The following is a 14,165-nucleotide window of genomic DNA, read 5'->3' as shown; positions in this document are numbered from 1 at the left end:
GGGGTTAGGGAAAATTGGATTTAGAATGGGACTGAATTGTTAGTTGTACAAGCCTGTGTGTGTGTGTGTGTGTGTGTGTGTGTGTGTGTGTGTGTGTGTGTGTGTGTGTGTGTGTGTGTGTGTGTGTGTGTGTGTGTGTGTGTGTGTGTGTGTGTGTGTGTGTGTGTGTGTGTGTGTGCGTGTGTGCGGCATTTCCAGTAGACTAGGCTACAACTACAAGGCCCATGGTACGTTTCGACGCGTCTCATGACGTAACTTCATGTGAGCACGAGCAGACTGGAGCAAAGACGCGATTGTAAAGATTACTCACTCTAGTATTGTCCGTTTACCAGTACATTAGAGCGAAAATAGTTGGACAGCATATAACAACGTTATAAACATTAATATATTATCAGGTGAATGTAAAAATAACTCGACAATTCGGTGTTTAGGTCAGCACGGACAGAATCTCTTTCCTTTCATCCTTCGGTGTGCGTTTTTTTCAACTGGAGCATTCAAATTGGATTTCGAGCGAATATCGGGAAAGTCCAGATGATGCTGTCGGATTATCATTAGGTAAGGCGAGTTTGAAACACATACAATGTGCTTTATTTTATGTAGCTGACGTGTTATTTTCCTGCAATTTGCTTGGCTACCCAGGGGAAAGTTATTGTCATCATCAGTACAATATAAAATTGTAGCCTACCGTTAATTGTTGCACACCTTTTACACGTTTTTTTGTTGTCGACTATTAACGTTACCCATAGTAGGCTTAGCATACAACGTATCACTTTTTACTTTCAAGTTAGTCTATTCATGGCACAGAAACCAAACAATGACAACATTTTCCAGCAGTAAGAAATACCTAAAATGAGGTTGGTTTATAGCCCATTGTCATCATTCACACATTGAAAACCAAGTAGCCTACCTACCCATTTAACTATTAAGAGAGAGGTAGGTATGTGTACTTGAAATGTCTATGGCACTTTTGAAGTATGTATATTACGTTACTGGTTGTGCACAATGAAGGGTCTCTCTTTCCCTTGTGTGGTTGACAAACTGGTTTGGCCCGCACATAGAAAGCCCAGCTGGGGGCTATTGTTCCCACAACGTAAACTGATTTGCATGCATCATCTTACTCGAGCATCTGGCCTCGTGATTCCCTCTTTTGTTCCCCCATATTCGGCTCATTTGCTCAACTGTCCAGTCATATTCATTGCTGTCCCTATCACAGTAGAGCTGTGTTTGTGTGTAGGATATACTGTCTTTACTTTGAAGTACCCTTTGACCCTTCTCTATATAAGGTTAAGGCCTATTTGAAGAGAAACTGGCTTCGTATCAAACTGTCATCTGAGTATGGTAGGGCTGTTAGTAGCCTAATGTCTATACTTTGACATTCCCTTTGCCCCTCTAGTCTATTATAAGCACTGTTGATTCATGATTGTGCTGTCTTAGAAAACTGGCTTGGTATCATCATACTGTCATCTGACTATACTCCTCAGTAGTGGAGGACATCATCAGTGGATGCTTGGGAGAGTTTAAAAATAACACCATCATATCACTCTCACCAGAGTTTCCATTCCTGAAATGGGCTGGATCTGTTTCCTTTATTTAATCATGCCCGGTCTCCCTACTCGACTCCGACCTCCCAGATAAGATGCTTTTCCGACTCACCCCTGGTATGTCAACAGGTTGTGCTGGGATCAGTTATGCACGTCCATTTGTATGGGACGAAAAGCCCTAAGGATGGGTGTGTGTTTCATGCCTTGATTAGGGAAGAAAAACAAACGTGGGGTCACCGAAGGTTGCTGAGGCTGAACATGGATGGAGCTTTCAGAGCCTGCCGTTTTGTGAGGATCACGTTAGGGTTCTGTGGCTCGGCAGTGGCTAAAGGGTAGAGAAACACAATTAGTTAACATCAACCCTGGGGCACATACTGAAAACATGTAACTTATGGTGTATTACACATAGCCTACTACAAGTTACTAAGTAATTCAGAGCCTATATCATGTTAACAGCAACATTGGGTGTGCCATGACCAACATTTAAGCCTATGTTTGTGTAGTGTTGTGCAAGCATCGCTTATAACTGTATTTTAGCCTACATTCCCTGTCAAGGGCCCTTACATGCTCATCATTCTCATGACGTTGGTTCATGTTTAGGTTATAACTTGTGTGACTGATCTATTTTGAACAGAGAGTGAATGAGTAGACAAAACATTAAACAACTCGCCACCTAGCCTGTAAGTCTTTCTAACTTGGAGATCTGCCTCTGTGGTAAGGTCAATTAATGAAAGTCATTCCTGGAAAGATCCCTTTCTTCCCTTTTTCCTGACTGGACAGAAAGACACAAAGGCTGTTTTAATTGGTCCTATCCATTCCTCTCCACATTCCTTTTTCTGCTTGCGCCCCTCCTTAATTCCTCTCCTGTTATCAAGGTCGACTTGATGTGTTTGAAAGTTCCAATCATGGGCACCTACAAGCCACCGCCTCTTATCTCTCTCAGGTTGCGTCCAAAATGGCACCCTATTCCCTATGTAGTGCACCACTTTTGACCCGGGGCCCGTAGGGTTCAGGTCAAAAGTAGTACACTATATAGCGAATAGGATGCCATTTGGGATGCATTCTAATTTTCTTGTTCTCCGTGAACTTGGAAAATGGAGAGGTTGTCTACCTGGCCGATTTTGCTTCAACGCTATAGGGGAAACACATTTGCTTGTGTAACAGTATAGCTTCCGTCCCTCTCCTCGCCCCAACCTGGGCTCGAACCAGGGACCCTCTGCACACATTAACCACTGACACCCCACGAAGCATCGTTACCCATCGCGCCACAAAAGCCGCGGCCCTTGCAACGCAAGGGGAACAACCACTTCACGTCTCAGAGCGAGTGACGTCATCGATTGAAACGCTATTAGCGTGCACCACCGCTAACTAACTAGCCATTTCACATCGGTTACACTTGGGAACTTTTGTTTTGCCCATGATTACCTCCCTAGTTTTCACCGTTCTTCTAACTGATGGTTGGAGAATGGGGGAAAACAAATAAAAGTGGTAACTTTCTGTCCTGAATTTGTATGATAGTATAATCAAATCAAATCAAATCAAATGTATTTATATAGCCCTTCGTACATCAGCTGATATCTCAAAGTGCTGTACAGAAACCCAGCCTAAAACCCCAAACAGCAAGCAATGCATGTGAAAGACGCACGGTGGCTAGGAAAAACTCCCTGGGAAAAACTCCCTAGAAAGGCCAAAAACCTAGGAAGAAACCTAGAGAGGAACCAGGCTATGAGGGGTGGCCAGTCCTCTTCTGGCTGTGCAGGGTGGATATTATAACAGAACATGGTCAAGATGTTAAAATGTTCATAAATGACCAGCATGGTCAAATAATAATAATCATAGTAGTTGTCGAGGGTGCAACAAGCACGTCCGGTGAACAGGTCAGGGTTCCATAGCCGCAGGCAGAACAGTTGAAACTGGAGCAGCAGCACGGCCAGGTGGACTGGGGACAGCAAGGAGTCATCATGCCAGGTAGTCCTGAGGCATGGTCCTAGGGCTCAGGTCCTCCGAGAGAAAGACAATGACATGTGTTCTCTGTGACATTGCTGCTCATAAGCAAATGGACGTTATCCTTACCTATAGCTAAATCGGTGCCTTGTATGAGGATGACACCAGTAGTTCACAGATGTAGCCTAGCTTTTTTAGTTTGAAATTCAGAAGGCCATCTTCACTCTCTGAGGAAGATGCATTCTAGGCACATCACGGTATACTTTATTTTTTTTAAACAATTATTTATTTGCCTTTCAGGGTAGTCTGTGTTTTACCTCAATGAATAATTCAAAGTATTTGAAATGTAAACTCCCACCCTCCATCTGATACCTCAAAAGTCAGACTCCTGAGGTTATGTCACCTTTGGACTCCATTTTAAACTGACATGATGACATCTCCCTTACCCCCCATTGTTAATGACGTTAATAAAGAATAATAAACCTTGTATAAAGACTGTATTAAATTATCTGGAAAGTCTCTCTCTCTCTCTCTCTCTCTCTCTCTCTCTCTCTCTCTCTCTCTCTCTCTCTCAAAGCCAGCCATAAGCTTATTAGCCTGCAGTCTAACCCTTTTTATGAGGTGCCGTGTTTGGATCAGACTTTGTCCTTCCCTTGATAATCTCTTTATAGAGATGGGTGCCTATGAAATGGCCACCTACAGCCAATAGCAACCCTCTTTATTGGATTGTGGAAAACGGCACCTATGACCTCTGTGAACAGGGTTACGTTAAAAGTCCTAAAAGGCTTGTTAGGCTTACACAGTATGTACTAGAGGTCGACCGATTAATCAGAATGGCCGATTAATTAGGGCCGATTTCAAGTTTTCATAACAATCGGTAATCGGTATTTTTGGCCACCGATTTGCCAATTTTTTAAAATATTTTTTAAATATATTTTTTAAATAATATTTTTTAACTAAGCAAGTCAGTTAACCTCTTACATCTAGACGTTCCGCTAGCGGAACACCTGCTCCAATATCCAATGATAGGCGTGGCGCGAATTACAAATTCCTCAAAAATACAAAAACTTCAATTTTTCAAACATATGACTATTTCACAGCATTTTAAAGCCAAGACTCTCCTTTATCTAACCACACTGTCCGATTTCAAAAAGGCTTTACAGCGAAAGCAAAACATTAGATTATGTCAGCAGAGTACCAAGCCAGAAATAATCAGACACCCATTTTTCAAGCTAGCATATAATGTCACAAAAAACAAAACCACAGCTAAATGCAGCACTAACCTTTGATGATCTTCATCAGATGACAACCCTAGGACATTATGTTATACAATGCATGCATGTTTTGTTCAATTAAGTTCATATTTATATCAAAAACCAGCTTTTTACATTAGCATGTGACGTTCAGAACTAGCATACCCCCCGCAAACATCCGGTGAATTTACTAAATTACTCACGATAAACGTTCACAAAAAACATAACAATTATTTTAAGAATTATAGATACAGAACTCCTCTATGCACTCGATATGTCCGATTTTAAAATAGCTTTTCGGTGAAAGCACATTTTGCAATATTCTCAGTAGATAGCCCAGCCATCACGGCTAGCCATTTAGACACCGACCAAGTTTAACCCTGATCAAACTCCGATTTACTATTACAAAAGTTTCATTACCTTTGTTGTCTTCGTCAGAATGCACTCCCAGGACTGCTACTTCAATAACAAATGTTGGTTTGGTCCAAAATAATCCATCGTTATATCCGAATAGCGGCGTTTTGTTCGTGCGTTCCAGACACTATCCGAAATGGTAAAGAAGGGTCGTGCGCATGGCGCAATTCGTGACAAAAAAATTCTAAATATTCCATTACCGTACTTCGAAGCATGTCAACCGCTGTTTAAAATCAATTTTTATGCCACTTTTCTTGTAGAAAAGCGATAATATTCCGACCGGGAATCTCCTTTTCGGCAAACAGAGGAAAAAATCACAAAGACGGGGGCGGTCAGGTCACGCGCCTAAGCCCACAGTCCCTTGATCGGCCACTTGAGAAAGGCGATAATGTGTTTCAGCCTGGGGCTGGGATGACGACATTCAGGTTTTTCCCGGGCTCTGAGCGCCTATGGACGACGTAGGAAGTGTCACGTTAGAGCAGAGATCCTTAGTAAAAGATAGAGATGGCAAAGAAGTTCCAGAAATGGTCAGACAGGTCACTTCCTGTAAAGGAATCTCTCAGGTTTTGACCTGCCATTTGAGTTCTGTTATACTCACAGACACCATTCAAACAGTTTTAGAAACTTTAGGGTGTTTTCTATCCATATATAATAAGTATATGCATATTCTAGTTACTGGGTAGGATTAGTAACCAGATTAAATCGGGTACGTTTTTTATCCAGCCGTGAAAATACTGCCCCCTAGCCATAAGAGGTTAAGAACACATACTTATTTTCAATGATGGCCTAGGAACGGTGGGTTAACTGCCTTGTTCAGGGGCAGAACGACAGATCTTTACCTTGTCAGCTTGGGGATTCAATCTTGCAACCTTACGGTTAACTAGTCCAACGCTCTAACCACCTGCTTTATATTGCACTCCACGAGGAGCCTGCCTGTTACGCGAATGCAATAAGAAGGCAAGGTAAGTTGCTAGCTAGCATTAAACTTATCTTATAAAAAACAATCAATCAATCATAATCACTAGTTAACTACACATGGTTGATGATATTACTAGTTTATCTAGCCTGTCCTGCGTTGCATAAAATCGATGTGGTGCGCATTCGCGAAAAAGGACTATCGTTGCTCCAACGTGTACCTAACCATAAACATCAATGTCTTTCTTAAAATCAATACACAAGTATATATTTTTTAAACCTGCATATTTAGTTAATATTGCCTGCTAACATTCATTTATTTTAACTAGGGAAAATGTGTCACCTCTGCAACAGAGTCAGGGTATATGCAGCAGTTTGGGCCGCCTGGCTTGTTGCGAACTGTGTGAATACTATTTCTTCCTAACAAAGACAGCCAACTTCGCCAAACGGGGGATGATTTAACAAAAGCGCATTTGCGAAAAAAGCACAATCGTTGCACGACTGTACCTAACCATAAACATTAATGCCTTTCTTAAAATCAATACACAGAAGTATATATATTTAAACCTGCATATTTAGCTAAAAGAAATCCAGGTTAGCAGGCAATATTAACCAGGTGAAATTGGGTCAGTTCTCTTGCGTTCATTGCATGCAGAGTCAGGGTATATGCAACAGTTTGGGCCGCCTGGCTCGTTGCAAACTAATTTGCCAGAATGTTACATAATTATGACATAACATTGAAGGTTGTGCAATGTAACAGGAATATTTAGACTTAGGGATGCCACCCGTTAGATAAAATATGGAACGATTCCGTATTTCACTGAAAAAATAAACGTTTTGTTTTCGAGATGATAGTTTCTGGGTTCGACCATATTAATGACCTAAGGCTCGTATTTCTGTGTGTTTATTATATTATAATTAAGTCTATGATTTGATATTTGTTAGAGCAGTCTGAGCGGTGGTAGGCAGCAGCAGGCTCGTATGCATTCATTCAAACAGCACCTTCGTGCGTTTTGCCAGCAGCCCTTCACAATTCTTCAAGCATTGCGCTGTTTATGACTTCAAGCCTATCAACTCCCAAGATTAGGCTGGTGTAACCGATGTGAAATAGCTAGCTAGTTAGCGGGTGCGCGCTAATAGCGTTTCAAACGTCACTCGCTCTGAGACTTGGAGTAGTTGTTTCCCTTGCTCTACATGGGTAACGCTGCTTCGAGGGTGGCTGTTGTCGATGTGTTCCTGGTTCGAGCCCAGGTAGGAGCGAGGAGAGGGACGGGAGCTATACTGTTACACTGGCAATACTAAAGTGCCTATAAGAACATCCAATAGTCAAAGGTATATGAAATACAAATCATATAGAGAGTAATAGTCCTATAATTCCTATAATAACTACAACCTAAAACTTCTTACCTGGGAATATTGAAGACTCATGTTAAAAGGAACCACCAGCTTCATATGTTCTCATGTTCTGAGCAAGGAACTTAAACGTTAGCTTTCTTACATGGCACATAATGCACTTTTACTTTCTTCTCCAACACTTTGTTTTTGCATTATTTAAACCAAATTGAACATGTTTCATTATTTATTTGAGGCTAAATTGATTTTATTGATGTATTATATTAAGTTAAAAACGATTCACCGCCCAGTCAGACCGGAGGCTGCTACGTCTGTCACCAGAGGAATGAAAGGGGTGCAACAACAGTGTCCTTGTTGCTGCAGAGGAGTGAAGTCACTTTAAAAGTCATCCTCCTTGTCTTGGGAGAGGGTGGGTCTCTGTGCTATAGCTGCAAAGCTCCTCCATTATCCAGTTACAGGCCAGTGAATGGGCCTCTGTCCTCTGGAGTTAACTGGCTTTATTCATGGACAGGGAATATAGAAATGTGACTGAATTGCAGGGTGTTTCTTTTCAAGAAGACATGGCATCAGCTCTCATTTATCTGCTAACCTGTTGGGACCTTAAAAATACATCTTGTCAGAGATGTGTGTGTTCTCTGTCTTTCGAAATGATATTGAAAACCTACTCTAAGGGAGTCTTTGTAGGGTGCAAAGGTGTGTGATTGTTCCCAGTTCCGGCTGGCTAAGAGTAGTATAGTCGCTGCAACACACAATTTGTAACCTGATGTGATCTACTTACAGAGCCAGCTGAGCTATGCCTCATTGCCTTTGTGGTAGATACATTATATCTAATTGATTCAAATATATGTTTTTGCGGGATATTCAAAATGCCTGTATCGCAAGAATCAAGGTTTTGTTCTGTTTTATTTTTTTATGTGTGTTTATGTCTGCTTGTTCTCATGTATTTTTGGTCTCATTTACATTTACATTTAAGTCATTTAGCAGACGCTCTTATCCAGAGCGACTTACAAATTGGTGGATTCACCTTATGATATCCAGTGTAACAACCACTTTACAATAGTGCATCTAAATCTTTTAAGGGGGGGGGTTAGAAGGATTACTTTATCCTATCCTAGGTATTCCTTAAAGAGGTGGGGTTTCAGGTGTCTCCGGAAGGTGGTGATTGACTCCGCTGTCCTGGCGTCGTGAGGGAGCTTGTTCCACCATTGGGGTGCCAGAGCAGCGAACAGTTTTGACTGGGCTGAGCGGGAACTGTGCTTCCTCAGAGGTAGGGAGGCGAGCAGGCCAGAGGTGTGTGAACGCAGTGCCCTTGTTTGGGTGTAGGGCCTGATCAGAGCCTGAAGGTACGGAGGTGCCGTTCCCCTCACAGCTCCGTAGGCAAGCACCATGGTCTTGTAGCGGATGCGAGCTTCAACAGGAAGCCAGTGGAGAGAGCGGAGGATCGGGGTGACGTGAGAGAACTTGGGAAGGTTGAACACCAGACGGGCTGCGGCGTTCTGGATGAGTTGTAGGGGTTTAATGGCACAGGCAGGGAGCCCAGCCAACAGCGAGTTGCAGTAATCCAGACGGGAGATGACAAGTGCCTGGATTAGGACCTGCGCCGCTTCCTGTGTGAGACAGGGTCGTACTCTGCGAATGTTGTAGAGCATGAACCTACAGGATCGGGTCACCGCCTTGATGTTAGTAGAGAACGACAGGGTGTTGTCCAGGGTCACGCCAAGGTTCTTAGCACTCTGGGAGGAGGACACAATGGAGTTGTCAACCGTGATGGCGAGATCATGGAACGGGCAGTCCTTCCCCGGGAGGAAGAGCAGCTCCGTCTTGCCGAGGTTCAGCTTGAGGTGGTGATCCGTCATCCACACTGATATGTCTGCCAGACATGCAGAGATGCGATTCGCCACCTGGTTATCAGAAGGGGGAAAGGAGAAGATTAATTGTGTGTCGTCTGCATAGCAATGATAGGAGAGACCATGTGAGGATATGACAGAGGATATGACAGAGCCAAGTGACTTGGTGTATAGTCTCCTTCGCTCCTCTGTGCTGTGTGCATCTTCCAATTTAAACCAGAGATTTGTATATAATGACGAGATGCACGTCATTATATACACCGCCCTTAAAATGGGAGTTGTTGTTCCAAAGGCGGGAAGGCAGGCGACAAGCTTAGGTCCAAAATAAGTCCATAGAAACGCATTGGCCTTATTTTGGACAGATTTTAGCGAGAGCAAAACCTCTTGCTTCACCTCTTCCTCTATGGTTTACACACACACCAAACCACTCCCTCTGCCTCTCATGCCAACAAAGTTGAGAGATCACATCTTCCTCTCTGACAAGCGGTTTCAACTCGCTATTTATATTTGACGTTTGGTCCAACAGAATCGGTCATATGGACACCAAAACACATTGAGACATAATTTTACTGTAATAGAGGAGAAGTAACGATACCCATTTTATCTCTCAACTACTCAAATTGCACTCAGAGCAGACACTACTAAAACGAGAGTATCAATGAGCATTGATTCTGGAAAATGAATGCTCAGTTTGTCGCGTGTGGCATTGGGGTACCACGTACCGCTAGCAGCATTTTAGCCAAAGACTGTTATACTAGCTGTCTAGTCTGTGTTTTATAAATGTTCAATAAGCATAAATCACAATTATATAAGGAATTGGGACCTCGATCTCCTTCTGAAAGATAAGGTAGGCCACTGGATTTCAACATCTGAACAAAGTGGACAGGCTAACATGCTTTTCGAACAGTTGGAGACAGACAGAGGGGTGTGTTCATAATAATTCAACCGTTCAACCTTGTTAGCAAATAGATCCAAGTTGGCTAAACATGAAATATAAAGATTAGCTGGCTAATCGTTAGCATGTGGGCTTGAGAGATTGTTGATGAGATCTGAAAGCCAGATCAGGGATTATTGCAACAACAAAAAACAGGTTAAACTATTTTGATAAAATAATTAAATTTTTAGTGGGTCTTATGGTTGTGGAAGGCTTATATTTAGCCTAGGTATAACTTCACAATGGGGACAGCCGACACCTCAAAGGGTCAGATAATGCCATCACTGTTGTGGGGGTGTCATGTACACAGCTCCACCCCTTTCATTGCCAGTGCCAGAATCAGACTGGCAGTGAGTGGAGATAATATAAACAATCCATTTTGAATTCAGGCTGTAATACAACAAAGTGTGAAGTAAGTCAAGGGGTAAGAATACTTTCTGAAGGTACTATATCTGTGTACTCTGTTGTTCTGGTGGTCCTCTGTTGATGTCTAAATAATATAAACAAATATAGCGATGTTTGTCATTCCCACTCATCTTCTCATCTCAGAACCTCTCCTTGACGTGTTTATATTATCTCCACTCATTGCCAGTGTGATTCTGGCGCTGGCACTGAAAGGGGTGGAGCTGTGGACATGGCACCCCCACAACAGTGGTGGCATTATCTGCCCCTTTGAGGTGTCGGCTGTCCCCATTGGCACACGAAGTGGCATTCAGAGGGTGCCAGCTCTGTGCCAGCTTTGCCTGGCTTTCACGGGCGGGCACCGCGTCATCAGATTCTCATAATTTATTAATCTAATGGCCCATTTAGCGGGAGAGCGACATGGAAAGGCCTCTCCAATCCTGGCCAGGGTCAGACAGAGAAGACCATGGGAGAAGTTAGAGGCCTATGTTTAAAGACCTGGGTTTCCTTTGTCAATGATGCCTGGGCGGATCACTTGTTTTGGGCATGAAATAAATAGAAGTGAAACTGAATGAATTGTTGTGACCTGGGACATGTCTAGGTATGTTTGGTTTATTTTGTTCCTTTCTGCACACAATGGAGTACGGGTACAGATGTAGGATCTTAATTTGAGCCAATTTGCTACAGCAGAAAAAGAATCCTGTAGCAACAGGAAATGTGAATTATTATGTGGATGATAATTAATGGACATTTTTGTAGGGGTTGATAACATTTTTGTTAGGGCAAATCAAGTCTGAAATGTCTAAGTGGAAATTACAAACTTTAGAAGCCTCTTTAAAACTCAAAAATACTAAATCAAATCAAATGTATTTATATAGCCCTTCTTACATCAGCTGATATCTCAAAGTGCTGTACAGAAACCCAGCCTAAAACCCCAAACAGCAAGCAATGCAGGTGTAGAAGCACGGTGGCTAGGAAAAACTCCCTAGAAAGGCCAAATCCTAGGAAGAAACCTAGAGTGGAACCAGGCTATGAGGGGTGGCCAGTCCTCTTCTGGCTGTGCCTGGTGGAGATTATAACAGAACATTGCCAAGATGTTCAAATGTTCATAAATGACCAGCATGGTCAAATAATAATAATCACAGTGGTTGTCGAGGGTGCAACAAGTCAGCACCTCAGGAGTAAATGTCAATTGGCTTTTCATAGCCGACCATTGAGAGTATCTCTACCGCTCCTGCTGTCTCTAGAGAGTTGACAGCAGGTCTGGAACAGGTAGCATGTCCGGTGAACAAATACAGATACACTCGGCAACAAAAGAGTGATCAAATTAAGATCCAGTCAGTGGAATCAGAAGATCAATTGTGGCACTGCTCATTAATGGTCGGATTGTACAGTTCACAAATGGTATGAGACAAATCACCTGGAAAGCTCCTCAGCTTTTTGTTTCAGCATGACCTGACACAGACTGTCCCCAAGTTACTGCAGCTGGTCCTCACTATACCAGAGACATCAGCGTCTGTTGAGAGGTCATTTTCTGCACTGAAACAGTAGAAACCGGAACGATCAAGGACGACTCTAATCCCTTGCCATCATCTCCATTGCATCGAGACAGAGATACCTTTAAAACTGAGGGCCAACAGGGAGGAGTTTTACAGTTCATTCGCCCAGAAGGATAGACACATGGACTTTGTTTACAAGTAAAAGTACAGTAAATGTAAGTGTTTATTTACAGTAGTGCCGTCTACTATTATTACATTACAAGTCTATTGTGTAAGTATACTGTACACTCACCGGACAGTTTATTTGGTACACCATCCCATTCACGAAAATGGATTGCTCTTCCAGACAGTGAGTCACTTGGCCTTGGCTTGCTATATAAAGCAGGTAGACAGGCATCGAGGCATTCAGTTACTGTTCAATTGAACGTTAGAATGAGCAAAACGAGTGATCTAAATGACTTTGAGCGTGGTATGATCGTCGGTGCCAGGTGCGCCGGATCCAGTATCTCAGAAACGGGCGCCCTCCAGGACTTTTCAAGCATGACAGTGCCTAGGGTTTACAGAGAATGGTGCGACAAACAAAAAACATCCAGTCAGTGGCAGTCCTGTGGGCGAAAACAGCTCGTTGATGAGAGATGTCAAAAGAGAATGGCAAGAATCGTGCAAGCTAACAGGCAGGCCACAAACAGACAATTAACGGCGCAGTACAACAGTGGTGTGCAGAATGGCAACTCGGAACGCACAACTTGTTGATCCTTGTCACGGATGGGCTATTGCAGCAGACGACCCCACACCGGGTTCCACTCCTATCAGCTAAATACAAGTGGGCACGCGATCACCAACACTGGACAAATGAGGAGTGGAAAAACAATGCTTGGAACATGGCAGTGAGTTCAGTTTACTTGAGTGTCCTGCACAGTCCCAGACCTCAACCCAATACAGCATGAGATGGAACTGGCTGTTTGCAGCATGAATGTACCACGTCAGCATGGACCAATTTCCCTGTGGAACGTTTCTCACACCTTGTAGAATGCCCCAAAGTATTCAGGCTGTTCTGAAGGCAAAGGGGGGTCCAACCCGGTACAAGCTGGGTGTACCTAATAAACTGTCCGGTGAGTGTATATCTCCTTAAGTAGCGCTGACTACTGGGCATTTTTGGCCTGTGAATGTGTGTCTATTGGTTGCCCCGCCTACCTGCTGCTGTTTGATGGTTGGTTGTGGTTGTTTGATGGTTATCTTTGTGATTGCGTCATACGGTTAAACACTGGAGCAAAAATCACCTTTATGAGTGTGTGTTCATGTGCGTGCGTGTATGAGGGAGAAAAAAGTGTATAGTTAACAGGCTTGGGCGGTATACCGTATATACCGTATACCGGGGTATTTGGAAAAAGCCACAGGATTGGTTTTCAATACCGTCAATACTGTTGAAACAATGTCTTTTAAGGTTTTTTTTATACATTTTAATATTTGTAGCAACTTTTTAGGTACACTGAACAAAAATATAAATGCAACATGTAACATGTGTTGGTCCCATGTTTCATGAGCTAAAATAAAAGATCCCAGAAATGTTCCATAAGCACATTTTTATTCTTCTTTAGTCTCTCAGATTATGTGCACAAATTTGTATTTCATCCCTGTTATTGAGCATTTCTCCTTTGCCAAGATTATCCATCCACCTCACAGGTTGGCATATCAAGAAGCTGATTAAACAGCATGATCATTACACAGGTGCACCTTGTGCTGGGGACAATAAAAAGCCACTCTAAAATGTGCAGTTTTGTCAATTGGCATGCTGAGTGCAGGAATATCCACCAGGGCTGTTGCCAGAGAATTGAAAGTTAATTTCTCTACCATAAGCCGCCTCCAACGTTGTTTTAGAGAATTTGGCAGTACGTCAAACCAGCCTCACAGCCACAGACTACGTGTATGACGTCGTGTGGGCGAGCGGTTTTCTGATGTCAACATTGTGAACAGAATGCCTCGTGATGGCGTGGGGTTATGGTATGGTTAGGCATAAGCTACGGACAACGAACACAATTCCATTTTATCAATGACAATTTGAA

The 14,165-nt window shown here is 42.9% G+C and overlaps 1 protein-coding gene across 1 annotated transcript in view; it reads left to right on the top strand.

Moving 5' to 3' along the window:
• The first annotated feature begins 254 nt into the window (after positions 1-254).
• LOC106564855 (E3 ubiquitin-protein ligase pellino homolog 1) overlaps positions 255-14,165 on the top strand; it is a 62,380-nt gene continuing 48,469 nt past the window's right edge. The window contains exon 1 of the mRNA XM_014131317.1: positions 255-555. The gene's annotated coding sequence lies outside the window, so the exon portion shown is untranslated. The remainder of the gene's footprint in view (positions 556-14,165) is intronic.

The sequence above is a fragment of the Salmo salar genome, chromosome ssa12, assembly GCF_905237065.1.
Source record: "Salmo salar chromosome ssa12, Ssal_v3.1, whole genome shotgun sequence".
In the NCBI taxonomy this organism is placed as follows: Eukaryota; Metazoa; Chordata; class Actinopteri; order Salmoniformes; family Salmonidae; genus Salmo; species Salmo salar.
The sequence above is the reverse complement of the archived record's forward strand: the minus strand, read 5'-3'. Positions and strand labels throughout refer to the sequence as shown.